This window comes from Macrobrachium nipponense, chromosome 46, assembly GCF_015104395.2.
Source record: "Macrobrachium nipponense isolate FS-2020 chromosome 46, ASM1510439v2, whole genome shotgun sequence".
In the NCBI taxonomy this organism is placed as follows: domain Eukaryota; kingdom Metazoa; phylum Arthropoda; class Malacostraca; order Decapoda; family Palaemonidae; genus Macrobrachium; species Macrobrachium nipponense.
This window is the reverse complement of record NC_061106.1, coordinates 38,105,432-38,126,890: the sequence shown is the minus strand read 5'-3', so window position 1 is coordinate 38,126,890 and position 21,459 is coordinate 38,105,432.

Sequence of the window (21,459 nt, the reverse complement as noted above, 5' to 3'; positions counted from 1 at the left end):
GCCGTGGCTTCGCCAATTATCTCACGTTTCATAAATTAGTGCGCATCAAGTGTGTGTTTTCATTAAGTATAATTAAGCCACGCCCCTTCTTCCCTCTTTTGAATGGTACAGCACTGGTAGTTCAACAAAGCAAAGGTATTGAAAATAACGCATGGATCATTCTATACAGACAGATTTCCTTTTCAGTATACGCACGTCAAAGCCGTGGGCGCCCGCAACATAGTTTCCAAGGCGGGGTGAGGGCGGGCAGAACCTTAATACATACTACATTGATAATTTCCGGTATCAAGCAGACACTTTGAACTAATCTATATATATATATATATATATATATATATATAATATATATATATAATAGGAATGGAATTGCGATGATAATAATTGGAAGTGAAGCAAGTTGCGATAAAGAAAAAAAGTACAAAAAGTTACACTATTTTTTTTCGAATTCCAACAATTCTTGAAAGAATAACGCAGTTACATACAGCATACAATTATGTGCAATATAATAAGGATACCTTTAATTTAATTACACTGAAAGAATATGCTGCAGAATGGAAGGAAAACAAAGTGATGTAGTTAAATGTAATACATTATTTTTTTTTTTCATGTTAGTCACTCTTCATTTGAAAAGGAACAGTAACATTCTGTGGTCATTACCGATTTTTTTTATTTTTTCTAGGATTTCGGGGGGTGGGTGGGTGGGTGGGGGCAAACAAACCCCCTTGCTTCTATGTTTTTTGTTTTGTGTGGTGTTTTTGCGTTGCATGGAACCAGCGGTTATTCAGCAACGGGACCAACGGCTTTACGTGACTTCCGAACCACGTCGAGAGTGAACTTCTATCACCAGAAATACACATCTCTCACTCCTCAATGGAATGGCCGAGAATCGAACCCGCGCCCACCGAGGTGGAAAGCAAACACCAAACCAACCACGCCACTGAGGCGCTTTGCTTCTACGTGCCAAACAACATATTTTGCTGCAAATAATCCACACCAAAGTGAAAAGGAAATAAAACTAAAACGCTAAACTTTCCTTAAATATTTGTTAAGAATTTTTTTTCAATGTTACCCCTAAATAAAGCACAATTACAGATTAACCCAACTATTTTCAAAAACTAATTGACTAATTTTAATCAACGTCACTGTTAACGAATAATATTCTACCATGAAAACGAGCTCAAAATAGCCATAAATAAATGTGTTATATAAGGCCTCCATAAATTGCTAATTTTACAGTAAGTACATTGGACATAAACGTTTTTGTTCCAAATTTTAACGAAAACAATTTCAACAGAATTCTTTCAAAAACGAAAGGGAAACTAATAACAAGCATTTGATAAAATGCATAATATCCAGTGCGCTAATTTACAGTTTCTCCGCCTTTCAATAATTTTAACATTTAACCCTTTTTCCTCAAAGCCTTTTCACAGGCGAAAGATCAAGACCTCCAAATTCGAAGCTCCTAGTCCTTTTAACTCTCCTATTGCAATTCGCATGCATTTAACAACGCTTAGTTTATGCATCCTTATCTATTTATTCATTAAATTTTAGGACATCCCCCTCTCCTGAATGCTGGATAATGCACGTTTTCTTTGCGCCCTTAGAAAGCTCCGTTTTCTTTCATCAATGTCCCAGAGATCCCTAGCTCGATTTTTTTTTTTTTTTTTCTGTCTTCATATTTCAAACAACGACATTCTCCAGCAACCCTCCTCCGATCTGACTGAAGTCCAGCTTCTACCCTCCGACGGTAGCGTCAAGCTCTGGTCAGAAGGAGTCAGAGATAAAGCTTTTCAGGGAATATGAAAAATGTATCAATAATACACAAACGCAAAATAATATTCAATATCACTTATCCACAAAGCAAAGGCACCTCTCTCTCTCTCTCTCTCTCTCTCTCTCTCTCTCTCTCTCTCAGGTACATGAAAAATTTGCTTTTCTCTTTCGCTGTAAACTCTCTCGTTTATAATATATCATTCTTGTGAAAGACAACGGCAGAAATTCAATATCTCTCCCACTCTTCTCTCATGAAACATCAATACGTACGGCATGAATAAATTCATTGAACTTCAAACTAGTCCTATGAAAAACGGGACTTCTTTGTATTTTTTTGTGAAGTCTCCTTTCTGAAAAATTTTCAAGCTGTGTGTAATCACCACTGCTAGCGTAGTTCTCCAAGATTTCTTTAAAATCATACACATGAAATGATGTGTTATATGTTATATTAATATGAACGTTAACTAGACTACGGCCTAGTCAAACAAAACAATTCCTAGGCCTACTGCTTTAAAAAGAGAATATTTATAATTGAAAAAAGAGAAAAATTCAAGGAAAACACATAGCACAAAAAGGAAGATAATTTAAAAAAATAAAAAAATAAAAAAATAAACAAATATATACACAAAACATTACACAGATGAGACTAGGGAACTGTAACAAGCAGTCGAATCTCTCTATTTCACTATCATTCACCATCCATTCCCTTCACGAACGCTGCGAACTTCACTATCATTCATCATCCAGTTTTTCCACGTACGTGTCACACACTCACCATCAGTTCTTGGTCTAGCTGAACTAGGATAGGATCGGAGCTAATCACCTTCCACAGCCGAACACTTTCACCCCGACAACCATGTTGCACACAGCCGGTTGCCGAAAGTAATTGGTTCTATTAGCCTGTGACAATCTTTATTAGTCTCTTGTTCAATTCCTTGTTATCTTTATTATCATATTTATTATTATTAATATGCAAAATTCATTATTAATATTCAATCATTGGTTCTGTTAGCCAGTGACAATCTTTATTAGTCTCTTGTTCAATTCTTCGTTATCTTTATTATTAGATTTATCATTATTAATATTCAATATGCACGCACCGTCATATTTAAGATACTTAAATGTCTATTAGCTGGCTCAGCAAACTTAAACGAAATAGAGGAAAATATAATGATATATATAAAGAGTAGAATGAATGAGTGAATATATACGTAATAATAATAATAATTGTCAAGTACACGTAGTCGGTTTGTCTGGCCCGCTGGCTCTATTTGAACCTACTTCTCTAGCGTCATATAAATACTTCGCTCAGCCTGCCCTTTTATTCGGGTTTTGGACTCAGCATGATGAATAACTAACCCATCTAGAAAGAAAATTTTCCTCGGACAAAATTTTTTTCCCTATCTACTTGAACTTGACTCGAACCGACTGCAACAGGTATATTCGTTCTATGATTCTCCTTTGTAATCATAAGTATTCTCTGCAATGGAATCTTGCTAGCGTTATTAGTTGCGTATACATCGAATACACAGCCAATACAAAAAAAACAACAAAAAACAATATTCTATATATAAGATAACGACAAAAAACAATACCCTATCTCTGAACAGTAATAAAACCGAGACAATGATGATATCGGCGATGGTGACGATGCTGATCTGGTCTATAACTTTCGAAAATACTGTCTTGTTACGGAATTTTGTGATAATACTCTGCCTTCCTTTTAACTCCCAACAGAATTTTCAGCTAAAGAATATTGCCGGTTCACGAACCACTAACGTGAAGAAAAATTCTGTTATTTGAATGATTGTACACGAAAACAGATTCATGAACGAGATGAAACATATTGTATTATTTGAATTATTTTATGGGAAAAAACTATATTATGACTTACCAGAATAAATTATAAAAGCTACAAGGCCACATGCCTAAAATGGCCGTTAAAAACAACAAACACACAAACCGAAGGTGACCTTCTTTATGCACGTAGACTGAGACTAGTCGGTAAGTATATATTCAAGGTCCAGTTGATGTACTCGGAATTACTTACTTAATACAGAGCCGTTCGCAATTCGGGCTGGGCGTTACATAGAGTCCAACACGGGAAAAACCCACTGCAGAAAGCGGACATTATCATGGCCTGATTAATCTCATGAAATATCAATGCATCCTCATGTGCAATTAGCTGAACGACTCGTAGACGCAGACTCGTAGACGTGTCTGATGTGTGTCCAACTGATACTCTACATACGTTTAGTGATATATATATATATATATATATATATATATATATATATATATATATATATATGTGTGTGTGTGTGTGTGTGTGTGTGTGTGTGTGTGTGTGTGTGTGTGTGTGTGTACGTCTGTCATTTAAATCTGACTGCCACCTATGGCTAAGAATTCTGATGCACTGCATCTCAAATTAAGAGGTGCGCCTAGCAGAGGGTAGTGAACCCCTTGAGAGAGGAATTGCCCCCTAAAATAGTGGATGAGCCCATACCCTAAGGTAAATGGCAATTCCTTGCATCACGTCTGTCTACTTGCTGTGGACTGCTACTGTTAGTACTATAAGTTGGCCTAGAAGTTCGAATGGCTTGGGATTCCAATAATCCACACCCAAGGCAAAAGAACTCCTAAATCTAGGTTGTGAACTCCTTGAGGTAGGAAATGGCAGATGAACCTATTTCTGAAGGCTAACGGAAACTACTCAAGTCAGGTCAGACTATTTGTGAACTGCTAATGATAGTGTACAGTGTAACATGTATCCTTAAAGAAATGCCCATAGTTTAGGGTCTTAGTTATAATTGAAACTAAGGTATAGGAGTGCCTAAGTTTATCCTTTGATATTTAACTTTTGACAATGTGAATTCTCATGCATATATATATATATATATATATATATATATATATATATATATATATATATATATATATATATATATATATAGTGTGTGTGTGTGTTTGTATAGAGAGGAGAGAGAGAAACAGGAGCAGAACTGACATACAAGTGACGGTTGGAATGACAATTGAAAAGACATATTCCTACTCGACAAGAAACCGGAAGATACCTCGTCACACCAACTAATCCTCGATAATACAAACTTGCGATCTTCATCATAATGTAAAATCTCTGCCGTATCGAACGTGTATGACAAGTTGCTGACCGAAGACCGGTTGAAAAGCAAAACCGTTACAAACCAAACTCTCTCTCTCTCTCTCTCTCTCTCTCCTCTCTCTCTCCAAGGAGACATCCGATCTGTCTCTTCCTCCTCTTCGGGTTTTCCGTGGACGTTTGTCTATTCTTCAGAGCCAAATGCCTGGGAAGGTTGTAGCTCTGACTACTTTATCAGTCAGCAGATGCCAGGCTCTAATTGTATATGAGGAGGATGTCTACTCGGCGTACTGTGGTGATTTCGTTATAAGCCCGGTTGGGTTTCAAGGTGTGGCGCGGAGGATGTCGAGACTACGGTGACAAGATCCACAGGATTACTTTTGAATTCGGTTTTGTTGTTGGCTGAATTTTGACACCGGCGCTGGCTGTCCGGAATCCCTTTATGGATGGCCAGTTGTTGCAGACAGAGAAGGGGACGACGACCTGCGTCGTACTGCTCGCGTCTCCTTCCTCCTATGCCGGTGGTGGTGGCGGTCTTCTTCCATAAGGCAAGGGAAATTCCAGCCTCCTTCCCCCAAAAACAAAACGTGGATTTCCTGCCGATCTCGAGTTTTGCATGATGAAAACACACCGGCGGCAGAGGAGCTTTTAGCGTCGTGTCTTCTTTTCCAAATGTCAGTCGAAAACATGGCCTATGTGTGTGTATGTGGGTGTCTCGTTTGTACCTGGATAATGAACAACATCTTGAATGGCCGGCCGCGCGTTGCATCTTGAAAATGTTTGCTCGGTTCTTACTTGAAAATGTGACTGAGAAGCAATGTTTCACGCTGACCTTCTCGCCGGAATGCACGAGTGGCTTTGGTTTTGGCCGATTGAAATTACTCCACGGTTTACTTTTCTAGGCAGAATACGAAAGAAGAGGAGCCATGAGGCAGTCTCACTTGCAACTCACACATCTTTTATCTTTCTTGGGTCTAGACTACCAAGGGCTTCCCAAAGGTATACCGATCATTTTCAAGCGCGTAGTACCAGCACACTCGCACACGCAGACGGCTGCGCCCTCGACAACTACAAAAGACTCTCCACGACTAAAAAGCGCTTTTCGGTTTTATAACTCGTTGCGCGGCCGTACTACAGGTGGCATACACAATGGAGACCTTCGACGCATGATAAAGTGCAGTCCCTAGACATCTGGCATTTCTGTTCATACAGAACATCGTATATTCTGAAGCGATTAAAATAAAGAATACGGAGAACGCACAAAGTTTCAGTAGGTAAATAAAAAGCACCCAGCTAAATCATTTGTCGTCAGGAATTTTACTCGCCTGACTTATACTCCCGAGACATAACGAATCACTGGAAAGACTGCGGGAACGTGCCTGTCTATCTCAGACGTTAAGAGTGAACCCCAGCTCCCGGGATACAAGGTAAACTCTAGTCAATCAATCAGTCATAATGAACAGCTACAGAATCTCTCCAACTGACAGACACGCACGATGGTGAGGGCGGATGTCTGCTAGGAAAAGGGGAAACAGCCCGAGAAGGTAGCGAGATGTACACGCCTTCACATTTGATTGACTATGTATGTATGTATATATATAAACATACAAACACTTTATATATATATATATATATATATATATATATATATATATATATATATACGCATATGTATACATACACACAGAAATATATATATGTATATGCAAGTGTCTTAAAAACCTTCCTGCCTACCTTCCCAGTTCCATGCGCTGTATAAGTTTACCGTTTAAGCTAAAATGACAAAAGTAAAACTTAACTGACTTATAACTGTGTACGTATCTATGCATGTATTTATGTATGTATAATATCCTTAGAAGCTTCCTCAGGATTCACCTCAGCTCCTCCTTGTAATATCCTAAGAAGCTCCCTCATAATTTTCTTAGGCTCCTCTCCATAATATCCTTAGAAACTTCCTCAGGATTCTCCTCAGCTCCTCTCCATAATATCCTTAGAAGCTTCCTCAGGATACTCCTCAGCTCCTCACCATAATATCCTTAGAAGCTCCCTCAGGATTCTCCTCAGCTCTTCTCCATAAAACCCTTAGAAGCTCCCTCAGGATTCTCTTCAGCTCCTCTCCATAAAAGTCTTAGAAGCTCCCTCAGGATTCTTCTCAGCTCCTCTCCATAATATCCTTAGATGGCTCCTTGCCAGGATTCCTTCCCCCTCAGCTCCTCTACATAATAATCCTAATCCTAAGAAGCTCCCGTCAGGATTCCTCCGCCCAGCTCCTCACCAAATAAATCCTTAGAAGCTTCCTCAGGATTCACCATCAGCCTCCTCCTTGTAATATCCCTTAGAAGCTCCCCATCAATAATTCTCGTTAGGGATCCTCCTTCCAATATTATCCTTAGAAGCTCCCTCAGGATTCTCCTCAGCTCCTCTTCCATATACCTTAAGAAGCTCCCTTAAAGGATTCTTCTCCCAGTTATTACATAATATCCTTAGAGGCTCCCTCAGGATTCTTCTCAGCTTCTCTTCATAATATCCTTAGAGGCTCCCTCAGGATTCTCCACTGCTCCTCACCATAATATCCTTAGAGGCTCCCTCAGGATTCTCCTCAGCTCCTCCTCGTAATATCTTAAGTAACTTCTCACCTTTAAGAGTACCTCCACTGTTCCTCACACACTTTCACATGGATGTTCCCTCTCATGAGAATAACTACTCACTCCTCCTCACCCAACCTCATTGATCCGCCACCCACATTACCCTCAACCGAGTGCCACACGCGACCTCACAGAGTACCTCAGAAGTTCTTGGGACAACCTCGCGGAGGTCATGGCGCACTGCAAGTGGCACTTGAGCTGTCTTTGTTACCGTCACGCAAGCAGCAATTAAAGGCACAAGCAATTTTCCTCCCCTTTTGCCAGCAAGAGAGACTTCTTCCTAGTATGGAAATGTCTTCTCTCCCATGATCACCATTTCCACCATTTCCTTTCATTTAGAACTTCGACATTTTTATTAGCTCTATCTGAACGAATGTGTAATTATTTATGTTTGTATGTACACACATATATACACGCACATATATACACATATATATGTATTTTATATATATACTATATATATATATATATATACATATATATTATATATTCTATATACTATATATATATATATACTAATACATATATATATATATATATAATATATATCTATATACACATACATATATGTGTGTGTATATCCCAGGAGATATGTATATGATATATTTATATGTATTTATAATTATATATATATATATTTATATATATATATATATATATATATATATCGTGTGTGTATAAGCATTTACTAATTCACTACTTTCCACTTAGTCTTATTCACAAAACACCGCTTTTCCTCATTCCACATCTAAAGAAGATAAATCCCAATTTGGGATTTTTAAACAAAACCTCACTTTTAGGACCAAACTGCCGGATTAATCTGTGGGAAGTTATCACCAATTCAGAACACAAACCTCTCGCGTCTCCTAAATTCTCCCATTTTTTATTTCCAAAGGCTCTGTTTCAAGTGTCATCCTTCTATCTTTGTATTCACTTCATTCCTTCGGTCTTCTTTGAAGCGAAATCTCAGGAAATTTTGTCATGCGTTGTCATCGCAACCCGCTCTTGCTACCGACTAGTGAGAATCAGATCGGAAGGTCGTTTACATATTCTGCGGGTTTATTACTTCTTCTTCTTTTTATTTATTTTTATTTTTTTTAAGAAGTTTCAGGATTTTACAACATACCAAATATTTTTCTTATTTTAAAGAAGTTTCAGGATTTTACAACATACCAAAAGACAGGTAGATCTCTCTCTCTCTCTCTCTCTCTCTCTCTCTCTCTCTCCTCAGCTCTTCTTCCTCTCGGATCTCTCTCTTCTCTCAAATCATTCAGGGTTCTTCAATTCCCAAGTACGAACAAATATGTATACGTAAATACTGAAATATACGTAATAACCATTTTTTAATAGAATAAATTATTTTGAAGTCTAAGTCTTGCTCACATGACAGGTAATGTAACGTCATTAATCAAAGAACAACAACAATATTCTTGACAGATTAATGGAAAAAAATAAAGAGAAAAAAGAGAAAGAAAGAAAAAAAACAGACTTTTCTATCCGAACTTGAAGAATTGTTCTATGAATTCTGTTACCAAGTAACTTTCAAATCTACTTAGGAGCTTATAAAATGATCATAATGACATATTAAGTCACTTATGTAACTCATTATTATTGTTAAGCGACTTTCTTCTTAACGTTACAAAACAAAGCTTTGAAAGTAAAAGTTCATACTTTTAACATAAGTACAAGTAAAGAGAAGGAAGGCTCAATAAGAGGCTGAAAATGACAAAAATGCTAAAGCCGGGATAACCAAAGATTCTTAGAAGAACAAGAAGATTATAAAAAAAAAATAATGAATCCGGTTTTCTTGCGTAATAATGAAAAGGAACATTGCTCATTACTTTAATATTTGAATACTTGAATACATACACGCAAGAACTACAAGTTTCTGTAATTATGAATAAATCTGCGGGACAAACAACGGTAACACTTTAAAATGTAATGTTGGGTATGAAGTAAGGAACCGTCATAAACAGGCAGTGGACAAGGACAATCGATAACGAAACTTGGAGTTTAAGAAAATACAAGGAAAATATATAGCAAAATCAGCCGTATGGGAAGATACGATGTACAGACGAGTGATTATATACATCACACACATATATATATATATATATATATATATATATATATATATATAATATATATATATATATATATATGTGTGTGTGGTGTGTGTGTGTGTGTATGTGTGTGTGTGTGTGTGTGTGTGTGTGTGTGTGTTTTGTGTGTGTTGAATTGGAACTCATTATGAAAGGAACAGTTGTGAAGTGTAAACATTACACTGTAAATGGACGAGTGAAGTAAATAAAACCTTCCTTAAATGAAAAATTTGAAGTGCCACATTTCTCGAGTAAAATGTAAGGAAAAAGTGTCAGTGGAAGCCTTTCAAAGAATTAGGAATAAGTGTAAAGTACAAGCCCTTCAAAGTGTTTGGAAAAAGAGAAAAGTACAAGCCTTTCAAAGTGTAAGGAAAAAGTGTAAGTGGAAGCCTTTCAAAGTATAAGGAAAAGTGTAAAGTACAAGCCCTTCAAAGTGTAAGGAAAAAGAGAAAAGTACAAGCCTTTCAAAGTGTAAGGAAAAAGTGTAAGTGCAAAGCCCTTCAAAGTATAAGGAAAAATGCAAGCACTTCAAAGTATAAGGGAAAAATCTATAGTGAAAGCCCTCCAAAGTGTAGGGAAAAAGTGTAAGTGCAAAGCCCTTCAAAGTATAAGGAAAAAGTTAAAGTCCAAACTCTTCAAAGTATAAGGTAAACGTGTAAGGTGCAAGCCCTTCAAAATATGAGGAAATTTGTAAAGTGAAAGCCACACAATTTAATAGGGAAGTGTAAAGTGCAAGTTCTTCAAAGTTAAAGAAAAAATGTAAAGTGTATGTCATGCAGATTAAAAATGGAAAAGTGTAAAGCCTTACAAAGTAAAATGGAAAAATGTCAAGGGAAAACATACAAAATGAACAGAAAAAAGTAAAGTAATCCAAACGCAAATAAAAATAAAAAGCGTAAAATACAAGCCATGAAGTGTAACACGGAAAAGCATGAAAAATAAGTCATCACAATACGAGAGAGATGAACTGAATCATTATGATAAAAAACAAAATGAAAGCTCTGTAAAAAAAAAAAAAATAAATAAATAAATAAAGTAAAAATGTTATGGACAAAACATCGCAATATGAAGTGTGAAGTGCAACATATTACCGTAAGGAAAAGTGTGACCCGTTACAAAATCAAAGTATAATAAGGATAAATTATACAACACGAATAAATGAGAGAGAAGTGAAGGGTCAAAGAATCATGTGACTGTGAGGTGGTTTATAAATAAAGGAAAAAAAACCCTGAAAAGTGTTACTGAGAAGCAACCACAAACCTCTGACCTAAGAAAAGGTGAGAAGAGTCAATAGGTCACAGTATAATAAGTTACCGAAAAGGAAACACCCTGAGGCCGGAATATGAAGGATTAATAAGACCCAGATCTCTTTCGTGAAAAGAAGGGGCACAATACAAGTTATTCAATATATTGACTAAAATAAACGGCAAAGTGAGATGTAGCGCTCGAGTAGAACTGACATCAAATGCAGATTTTCAAGTAAAATTCAGACAAGAAAATTAATCGACTTTAAAACTTCGGGCTGTGAGAAACGTTCTTTTGTGTGTGTGTGTGTGTGTGTGTGTGTGTGTGTGTGTTGAGAGAGAGAGAGAGAGAGAGAGAGAGAGAGAGAGAGAGAGAGAGATACATGCTGAGGATGAATGTTTCAAGTTACGCTTTAAAAAATGCAGATCCTACGAAAAAGTCAAAAGTTCTAAAAATCTACAGGTAGATGCGACTACCTTGATGCATGATTTGATCCAGTATTAGAAAATGTTGGTATTATTACTAATATCAACGTATCTTGATGCTCTTAACAAGGCTACCATCGCTACCTAAAATGTCGTATTTATAAGATAATTTTTTAAGCCGCTACTCGTTTCTTCCTTTAAGTAATTTCTTTTCAAAAACTATGTATGCAATATTGATTCGAATATTGAACGACCGTGTACGTAGGTAATGGAACATCATGGCACCGTTACATAAACATAGCTCGCAGTAATTCTGAAGGCACAGACAGCCGAAGAAGGAAACTTCTGCTTAAGAGTAATTTTGCCAGAATATTCCGGGAGTCTGCTCACACCTAGACAGGAGAACAATATTCCAGTAATAACAGAACAGAAGACCTGGACTATAGGACATTAACGCCATCGTCATCTCTGCAGCCCTGGGAAGCTTAACGGATTATTCTCAGCTCTCTCTCTCGCACCATCAGGTATTAGATGATACAGTAATGATTGGGGATAGTGTAGAGAAACTGCCGAAACTGGCGAAAATCTTCTTCGAAAATATATACGTATTTGTAAGTAGCCACCTGGGTATATTTTATCTGAATGCCTTTATCTCTCATAAGGTGTCTCGGAGCTCTGCTGGGGTGACTTATTGGTTTTCACGGAGTATCTGGGGATGAGGCTGCAAGACCCTACCCTCCTTTTTCAATGTGGGTGATCCACAATATCGGCGAACTACCTACTAGGTACAAAACTGAGTGCTTGGATCAAAAGAGGCACACTGCAGTCCAAAGGAAGAACCATACATCGATTTTCTGTGTTGATTCAGCTGACCTAATGTATATGTAAATGAATATACATATATATATGCACACACACACATATATATATATATATTTATAAATATACACGTGTATGTGTCTGTGTGTGTACAAGTGTATGTATGTATACATAATATATATATACACACTTATATGTATATAAATTAGAAAAAAATGTCTTCCCCTCACAAAAAAAAAAAAAAAAAAAAAAAAACGATACATCCACCATAGCCATTTAGATGTTTGAGTGAGGAACCTCACCGAAAATCAGCCTTGACTGATCGGGCGACGGGCAGACTGCAAATGCACGAAGGCCGCTACGACAATCCTTAGGCAAAATTACGCATTGGGTGATTTCCATACAGAATGAACTACCGTCGTCGCAAAATGCAGAAGTGAATTTTAATTATTATTATTATTATTATTATTATTATTATTATTAATATTATTATTATTATTATAGAAAGTTATAAAAGCAAGCAGGGACATCACACACCAATGAACTAAGTTCGTAACGATTTGAACCGATACACGAGAATAAAGTTCGTAACGATTTAACACCGATACACGAGAATATTTACAAAATGGGCATTAAATATAATGACGCATAAAAGGAGGATGATATAGATGAAGAAAATCAAATTGTTCTGCTTTGTTATATTGAATTCAATGTCCAAGATGAAAATAAAAAGCACCGTTCGCATTTGATGATAATACGGGTGTTGAGGGAGAGAGTATGTTATACTTTTAAAACGCAACGCGCACCAATATCCAGCATCATAAAAAAAAAATAATAATAATAAAAAATTAAATAAAAATAAAAAAAATAAAAGCAAGAAAATGCAGAGTAACGTAATGCAATATTTGACGATGTAACTGCTATATTGCTTATAAAACGAAGTCTTTTTGACGTTGTAGGCAAACTATTTTTTTTTAAGTTGACGGTAATATCCCCAGCAGATATCATTGTAGCCAATATCATTGTAGCCAATGGTCGGTGCTGACCATGATATTCCGCCAACAACCAGGAGCTTCATTTACTATATCGGCTGAAGATTTTTTTTTTTTTACCGTAAGCGCCATCAAATTAGACTGACAAGGCTTAAGAAAATACAGCCAATTTAAATTACATCCTCTCTTGGTGATTTCCAGACGCTATAACGCAGCAGAAAGAGAATATACGGGTGAAAAAATGTGTACAGGCAAATATATATATATATATATATATATATATATATTTATATATATATATATATAGAGAGAGAAGAGAGAGAGAAAAAAAATATATATATATATATATATATAGATATATATATATATATATATATAATATATTTTTCTTCTTCTCGTCTCTCTCTTCTCTCTCTTCTTTATTTATATATAATATATATATATATATATATTATATATAGAGAGAGAGAGAGAGAGAGAGAGAGAGAAGAGAGCATTATATATATTATATAATATATATATATATATATATATATATATATATTACACGGATACACACAATATCTATATATATATATCTATTTATATATATATATATATATAGAGAGAGAGAGAAGATGAGAGAGAGAGATGAGAGAGAGAGAGAGAAGAGATAGAGAGAGAGAGAGAGATGAGAGAGAATTATTGAGTGATAATAAAGGCTGCCTACATACAGGATTCTATCTCCTACAAGGTGATCGACACAATTAGGATAAAGGGCGTTGCAATAAGTAATATGTTCTTCATGGAGTCTTTAAAGGAAAGATCATTGATAAAAATTGAAGTAGCATTAATTAAGTGAATCTGAAAGGTGACTAAATCTAACTCCTTCTAGTTTTCTGTTAAAATTAGGCCATGGAGATACCGAGACATTCAGTCGTACTCATTTCTAGTTTCCACCTCATTCATATACGCAGTTATAACAGCAAGAGCAAATGCATCTCACATTCACATAAAAAAAAGTTGGAAAAAAAAACACAAACACAATATCCAAAATAGGTTGCATCGGAACAAGGACAGAAACAGGTTAGAGCCCATTAATTGTCCGGATAAATACAATCGAGATTCATTTCTACTCTGTCTGTTGCACAAACGACACCCCCATTAGTGCAAACCTCAATGCAATTTGCAGCTGTGTTTTGATTGGCAAAATACATCAACTGCCTCCGACATGAATATCGATACTGACGTCATTTTCTCATATTATGTATGTATGTATGTATGTATGTATGTATGTATGTATTGTGTATAGATATACATATACAGGATGTAAATTCCTGCATGTCTTGTACATACAAATTACAATTACAAACTTATTATAACGAATGTATTTACATACACTGTATATATATATATATATAGTGTATGTAAATACATTCCTTATGATAAGTCTGTAATTGTAATTTGGTGTACAAGACATGCAGGAATTTACATCCTGTATATGTATATCTATACATACACTCTTATTATATATATATATTATATAAAATAATAATATAATACTAATATATATATATATATATTATATTAATAGTCTGTGAGTGAGTGCTTGCATCTCTACATAAAAAAAAAGGGGGGGGGAAAAAACGGGGGGGGGGGGGGTAAGTTGATGAAAACTTTGAAAACACGTATTTCCAACAACACGGAATAGCTATCCAAACTACTGTCCATTACACTAACATCAGAATTTACACTAGTTTTAGTTCTTTCGTTTTCATCAATGTTGCTCTCGCCTGACGTTCTTCTTCATTCTTCCACTTTTTCTTTTGTTTAGCTTTATTTTTTCTCTCTCTATCTCTCTTTTTTTTTGTCTTACAAAACACCAACCCCTCCCTCTCTCCCTCCCTCTCTCAACAACGACAACCTCCCCCCCAACCCCACTTTCAGACTAACGCCCTTCTTCTACCCATCTCCCCTCTAACCTAACCGAAGGAGGGTGGGGGTGGGGGGAAGGGGGGGAGGGGCTTATTCCCCTTCCCGGGGATGGCCCCCCCAACCCCCAAACTACCACCACTACCACCAATTATTCCCTACCATCACTCACGCTCGACCCACCATTACAGCCCACCACACCACTTTATTGTGTTGCATGCATCCTCTCCCCTTCCCCCCTCACCCCCTCCCCCACCCCCCCCCGCCCCCGCCTCCTCCCCTGCCGACCTGCCTGGTCGCCTAAGACTCGATCCCCCTTAGTCCGCCATCCTCCACTCTCTCTCTTCTCTCTCTCTCTCTCTCTCTCTCTCTCTCTCTCAAAACTGCCTTCCTTGTGTTGTAGGTTATATATCATCACCGTTATTTTCGCTTCTTTATTTCTTTTCGTCTTTATTACTATTACTATTATTATTATCATCTTTATTTCTTTTCGTCTTTATTTTACTTTACTATTATTATTCATTCATTATCATCATCATCATGCATTCGTATACTGGTCTTTCAATCTTATGCGTTTAAGAATTTAGTTGGATATTAGAGGTTAAATTAAGAAAAAAAAAATTCAGCAAAAACAATAAACATCTGAAAACCTTTCTTTTCAACTTCAAAATTTATCTACACTTTATTATTTATTCCCTCTTTCCATTTCTCCTCTCCCTTTCGTTCCTTCCTTTGTTCCAGATTTTTACCAACCTTTCTACTCTTCGTTTCCTAATTCCCTGATTCCTTCTTCCAGAGTAAGGTCTCTCTCTCTCTCTCTCTCTCTCTCTCTCTCTCTCTCTCTCTCTCTCTCTCCTTACACCTTGCATTCCTTTTCAGCCCCCCTCCAATCATCCAACCCCAGCTCCTCCGCACAGAACTCCCCCCCCATCCCCCGATCCCCCCCATTTACCTTCACCTGCCTGCACGTGGAAACTGCAACCCCACCACAGGGTGTGTCAAAGAGTTGATTATGACACGCACCAGAGGTTGTTCGTGACGCAAATATACGGGAACACGTAACAACGTTGCCTCCAGCACCAAACAGAGAGAGAGAGAGAGAGAGAGAGAGAGAGAGAGAGAGATAGAGATACTCTCGTATGTGACAATTACACCCACTAGGGAGAGAGACCTAGCGTAGATGTGGCACCCATCAAAGTACCGTTCTTCTCTACGAGACTGCGACCAAGACATCAGGTATGAAATACGGTTGCTTTCCTCTACGTTCATTCTAGTCTTTTCTCTGACATACTGCACTTTCCAAGCTGTATTCGTTATACTGATAATTGAGGAACATACTCTATCAATAGAATTCGTACATGAAATTCTTACGATAATTAAATGTTAAACGATTGAAATTTACCAACCAGAGGGCAAAAACAAAAGCGTAATAACACAAGTCTTTAAAAACAAAAAGCTTCGTAGGAATTCATTTGATTCTTGTCGCATTAAGGCCTATGCAAATCTTTACTTCGACGCGCACATTTACGAGAGAGAGAGAGAGAGAGAGAGAGAGAGAGAGAGAGAGAGAGAGTGAGTAGAAACGATTACCAGAATGTTAATTAATCTCCTGTCATTAGCATAATCTTGTTTTTAATCATTTTTCCTTTAATGAAAATCACTATCAACTGGCGCTTGCTATCTTCAGCAGTTAAACCACCTTCAATTTCACCATCGCCACCGTCACATCCTCCTCACCATCGGACCTCTCATCAAACACAATCATCGTCAGTACTACACCAAACAATCACCTTCTATCGCTATCAACGCTTCCTCTACTCGCCGGATTCATACATCTTTCATGCACGTCTGCTCGTCCCATCATCATCATCATCATTATCATCATCATCGCCAAAGCATCAATAGCAATGCTTACTCGAGCGAGGTTATAATTACATATCTGCAATACTTCTTTTTTTTTCTCTTTATTTTTTTTTATACATACTTCAAGCGCCAACTCACGACGCCGTCGTCTTCAATTCTGCAGCTACGCAATTGGTATTTTACTCGTGACAAGCGACGGGCGGACTGTATAATTCAGTTTGCAGAAAATAATTGGGCTGTACATTTACCTCGTACTTACTGGCAATGACAAAGGCAAACTTCATACAAACATAGGTGTTCATTTTATTTTTAAATTATTATATATATATTATATATATATATATCTATATATATATTATCTATTTTATACATGTTTACACTGGACTGAGAGAGCAAGCTACAATTGCAAAGATTTTTAATACAGAGGTCGAAACGAAGGAAAGATAAGAAGGGTGGGGATTGGGGAGGGGGGGGGGTTACAGTATGGGGCTTATGAACCTCCAAAGGCATGACAGGCAGGCATCAATCTCGAGTGAAGGAGAATTCCACACGTCGGGGAAAACGGAATCAGGAAGAGAATTCCAGTGAGGGGTGCTTTATAAGGTGAGAAATCCACGGAGACAGTATTACCAAAATTAAACAAAAAGGCAATGAAGAAATTAGCGTCATCGGGAAATCTACGAAATCATAAGAATGTGTTTTATTGTCCTAGAATATGATGCTGTGTTACCTCCATTTCCGGTTTTAACAAAGACACGTCCTTTCAAAAGAGTTTGCCAAGGTTAGTTCTAATTGTTGGCCCACCATGACATCATCCAATATAAGTGCGTAATTTGCGTTCTACAGCATGAACGCCATGCTTCGGAGGCTAGTGCAAGAACTTGATCAGTATAAGTTTTACGCTGAAGTTATGGTAAAGGTCGTAAAATAAAGAATTCTTTGTTTGTTTGTATGGTATTTTATACGTTGCATGGAACCAGTGGTTATTCAGAATATAGAATTCTTGTACGTGTTTTTTTAAGAAGGGGGCGTGGTCTCCACACACATACACAACGCGATGAATTTGGACAAGTGTTCTATTTGTATCGTCTCTGGCTATTTGTCTGTCCGTCCGCACTTTTTCTGTCCGCCCTCAGATCTTAAAAACTGGTGAGGGTAGATGGCTGCAAATTGGTATGTTGATCATCCATCCTCCAATCATTAACCATACCAAATTGCAGCCCTCTAGCCTCTGTAGGTTTGATCTATTTAATGGTAAATTTAACAATGATCGTACGTCTGCAACAACACAGGCCACCACCGGGCAGTAGCTGAGTTTCATACAGCATTATACGATGTACAGAAACCTTAACTGCGCCGAAGAAACTTCGGTGGCTTTTATACCTGCTTTGTCTTGTCATTAACAACAGCCTTCGACGTCCCTGAAATATTAAAGGACACGTGTCTACCGCCTCGGCCCGGCAAGAGTTTACAGGAAGTCCTTCAGGAACCATAGGATGCAGAACGCCGTCGGATAAATTGCTGTATGGACCTACTCTACACTGGCAGAGACTCCTTGGTCCATCCAGGATCACTTGGGTTCCTCCTGTCTCCAAATACCCAAAGACGAAACCAAAAAAATTTTTCGACACGTTCTCGTGCGGATTTCTCAACTAGGTCAGTATCCGTTTAAATTTAGGAAATGGATATAAAGAAACAGTCAAGCAGTTCGTGCGTACTGAAACCTTTTTGTAAGTCAAGGTAAAGTGGTATTCGTCATTGAAGGCCGTACGGTGTATAAGCCCTGAAGTGTGAGTGGGTGGTCCATTTTTTTTTTTCTAAGGAATGCTCAAATTAGTGTGTGTGTGTTTTTTTATAAGAGAGAGAGAGAGAGAGAGAGAGAGAGAGAGAGAGAGAGAGAGAGAGAGAGAGATTTATAACAAACTTCTGGTGGTTAGCTTTCACTTTTCATACTTTCAAAAATTAGAAATAAAAGACAGAAAACCATTTTTTCTCTCGCTGAAAGCAACCTCAACTTGTAAGTCGTTTGTCGGAATTTTGCCTGCTCGCTGCCACGTGTTAACTGGTTCGGGAACAACTATCTAAATTCATCATTAGAACGTATCATAAGTACTCTCATACCATAGGCACGTTTGCACTCCTATCGACAAAATTATTATTATTATTATTATTATTATTATTATTATTAAATATTATTATTATTATTCTCTTAATTTTAACTTTGATAAATTCCAGTTTCGAAAACACAGTTGTGAAACAGGAAACACAATGGGACCATGATCTGGAAATCTTATTAAAAAAAAAATTAGACATGACAACAAAATAATTAACTCAAATAGTGAGCTCCAGTCCAACTGAACAGCTGCTTCTAAATTTGGTGCCAACACACGTCTCGAATTCAGTTTACTTGTACTTAAGGTCATTGGCGAAAGAAAAAAGAAAGAAAAAAAATTGCAGCTTAAAGAAATATAGAATCTGAGTAACAAAAATCTAAACTAATTAAAAAAAAGACATTTCACTTGCTAAATAGTTGTACTATCAAGGAAAATTATATAAAAAATAAAAATTACAGTAAAACGCCGCAAAACTAACTATAAAATCTGCTAAGTAAATTATAACTAAACTAAAATAATAATAATAAAAGCAAAAATTACATAAAGTATCAGTGACTCCATATCAATATCAACTTTTTTTTTATCGGTATCGACAGACCAACACAACCACCCCCTTAAAAAAAAAGAAAAAAAAAAGACAGGCCTCTTAATAATTCAAGTGACGTAGGGAGGAGGAAGGGGTGAGGGTTTGGTGACGTAGGAGGAGGCAGCGTGACGTATACCTACCTTTCACAAAAGATGAAAACTGATGGATTTTGGTCGGACCGGGTGGTGGTAGTAGGAGCAAGCCCCGCCCCCCAACCCCTGGTGGGTTTCATTTCAAACAAACAAAACACGGCGCGATACATGCAAAGTTGGGAATTAGGGACCTCATAGGTGGCTGAATATTAGGGAACCTGGAACAACTCCCCCCTCCCCACCCTACGATGGAGGAGGGAAGGGAGGAGGAGCTGACGGGGAAGGAGGAGGGGAGGGAATGGAAGGGGTAGGGGAGAGAGGGGAGGTAAGGGAAAGGAAAGGAAGGGAGGGGGGTAGATTCGTAACTACTAAAACTAGGGAAGATTAATATTATTGCATCGCAGATATTGACGTCAATAAACCTAGCATCAGTTATTGACATCAATCAATCCGTCTACGCAGAAATGTTTCGTTTTTTTTTTATGATTATAAATTTTTATGAAACAAAAAAAATCCATTGATGAACATAACTAATTCATTTGACGTCTTCAGTCTTCAACTTCTTACGAAAGCCAAATAAGATGATCAGAGTTATTGGGAAACTAATAAATAAATAAATAAATAAATAAATAAATAAGAAAGAGAAGGTAAATCAGAGTTACTGGCAAACTAATAAATAAATAAATAGAAAGAGAAGGTAAATAAGGAAGAAAAAAGTTGACTTTAGAAAAGTTCAAATCGAGTTGACCCTTTCAAAAAAAAAAAAAAAAAAAAAAAAAAAAAAAAAAAAAAAAAAAAAAAAAAATCAACCCCAAAAAGATTAAATAGTAATTATTATGAGCCACAGAAATTCGTTGATGACAAATCGAGTAGACAAGTCACAGGAACCAAGGAAGCACGACAGGAATATCAGCAATAAGGAAGGAAAAAAAAGACCTGGCAATTATTTTAGATTACGTGATCGAAATATCTTCTTCGCCAAAATTGAGGAAAATAGCGCGAGCGGTCCGGAAGAGTCTCCTACGACAAATGGAGGTCTGCGATTAGTTTAGCAGGGGGAGGAGGGAGTTGGAAGTAAGTCACGTCACACAACGCCTATCTTCCCTTGAGCGTGATAAACACTATCATTCAAGGCAGGGCGCTCAAGTGCTTTCTGGGCTAACCAGCGGAAACTACACCCTTATTATTCTATCCCCTCTCTCTCTCTCTCTCTCTCTCTCTCTCTCTCTCTTTCTCTCTCTCTCTCTCTCTCTCTCTCTCTCCCTCCGCTTCTTAAATAGTGTAACTGGAAGAGGAATTACATTTTTGTTCTTCTTTTGACTCTAGAGATTTTTTTTAAGTCAAAAACACCCCCTCCCCTCCCCCCTCCCTCTCCCCCCCTTTCCTCCCCTACCCACCCCTCCCAAACAACCCAGCCACTCACTTTTCTTTCTTTCGATTTTTCTTAATTTTTTTTTTTCACTTCTAACTGCTGAAGACTTTTTCATTAACTTTTTATATTTTAACTTTCTAAGGAAGTTTTCATTGCTTCTTTCTTTCTTTCTCTCTCTCTCTCTCTTTTTTTTTTATAGACTGAGGAGGTTTTTCATTGCTCTTTCTTGTTTTCCTTTCCAATACTCAGGATTATTTTCGTTCTCACCCGATCCTCTTCAGTTTTGTCGATTCCTTCAAGCATAGCAACCTGGAATTAAAAAAAAAACGAAGAGACGCAACTCCTTCAGAGAACGATCAAACGTCTAAGAGATGCAAGCACAGATAATCTGTCACGCTGTCT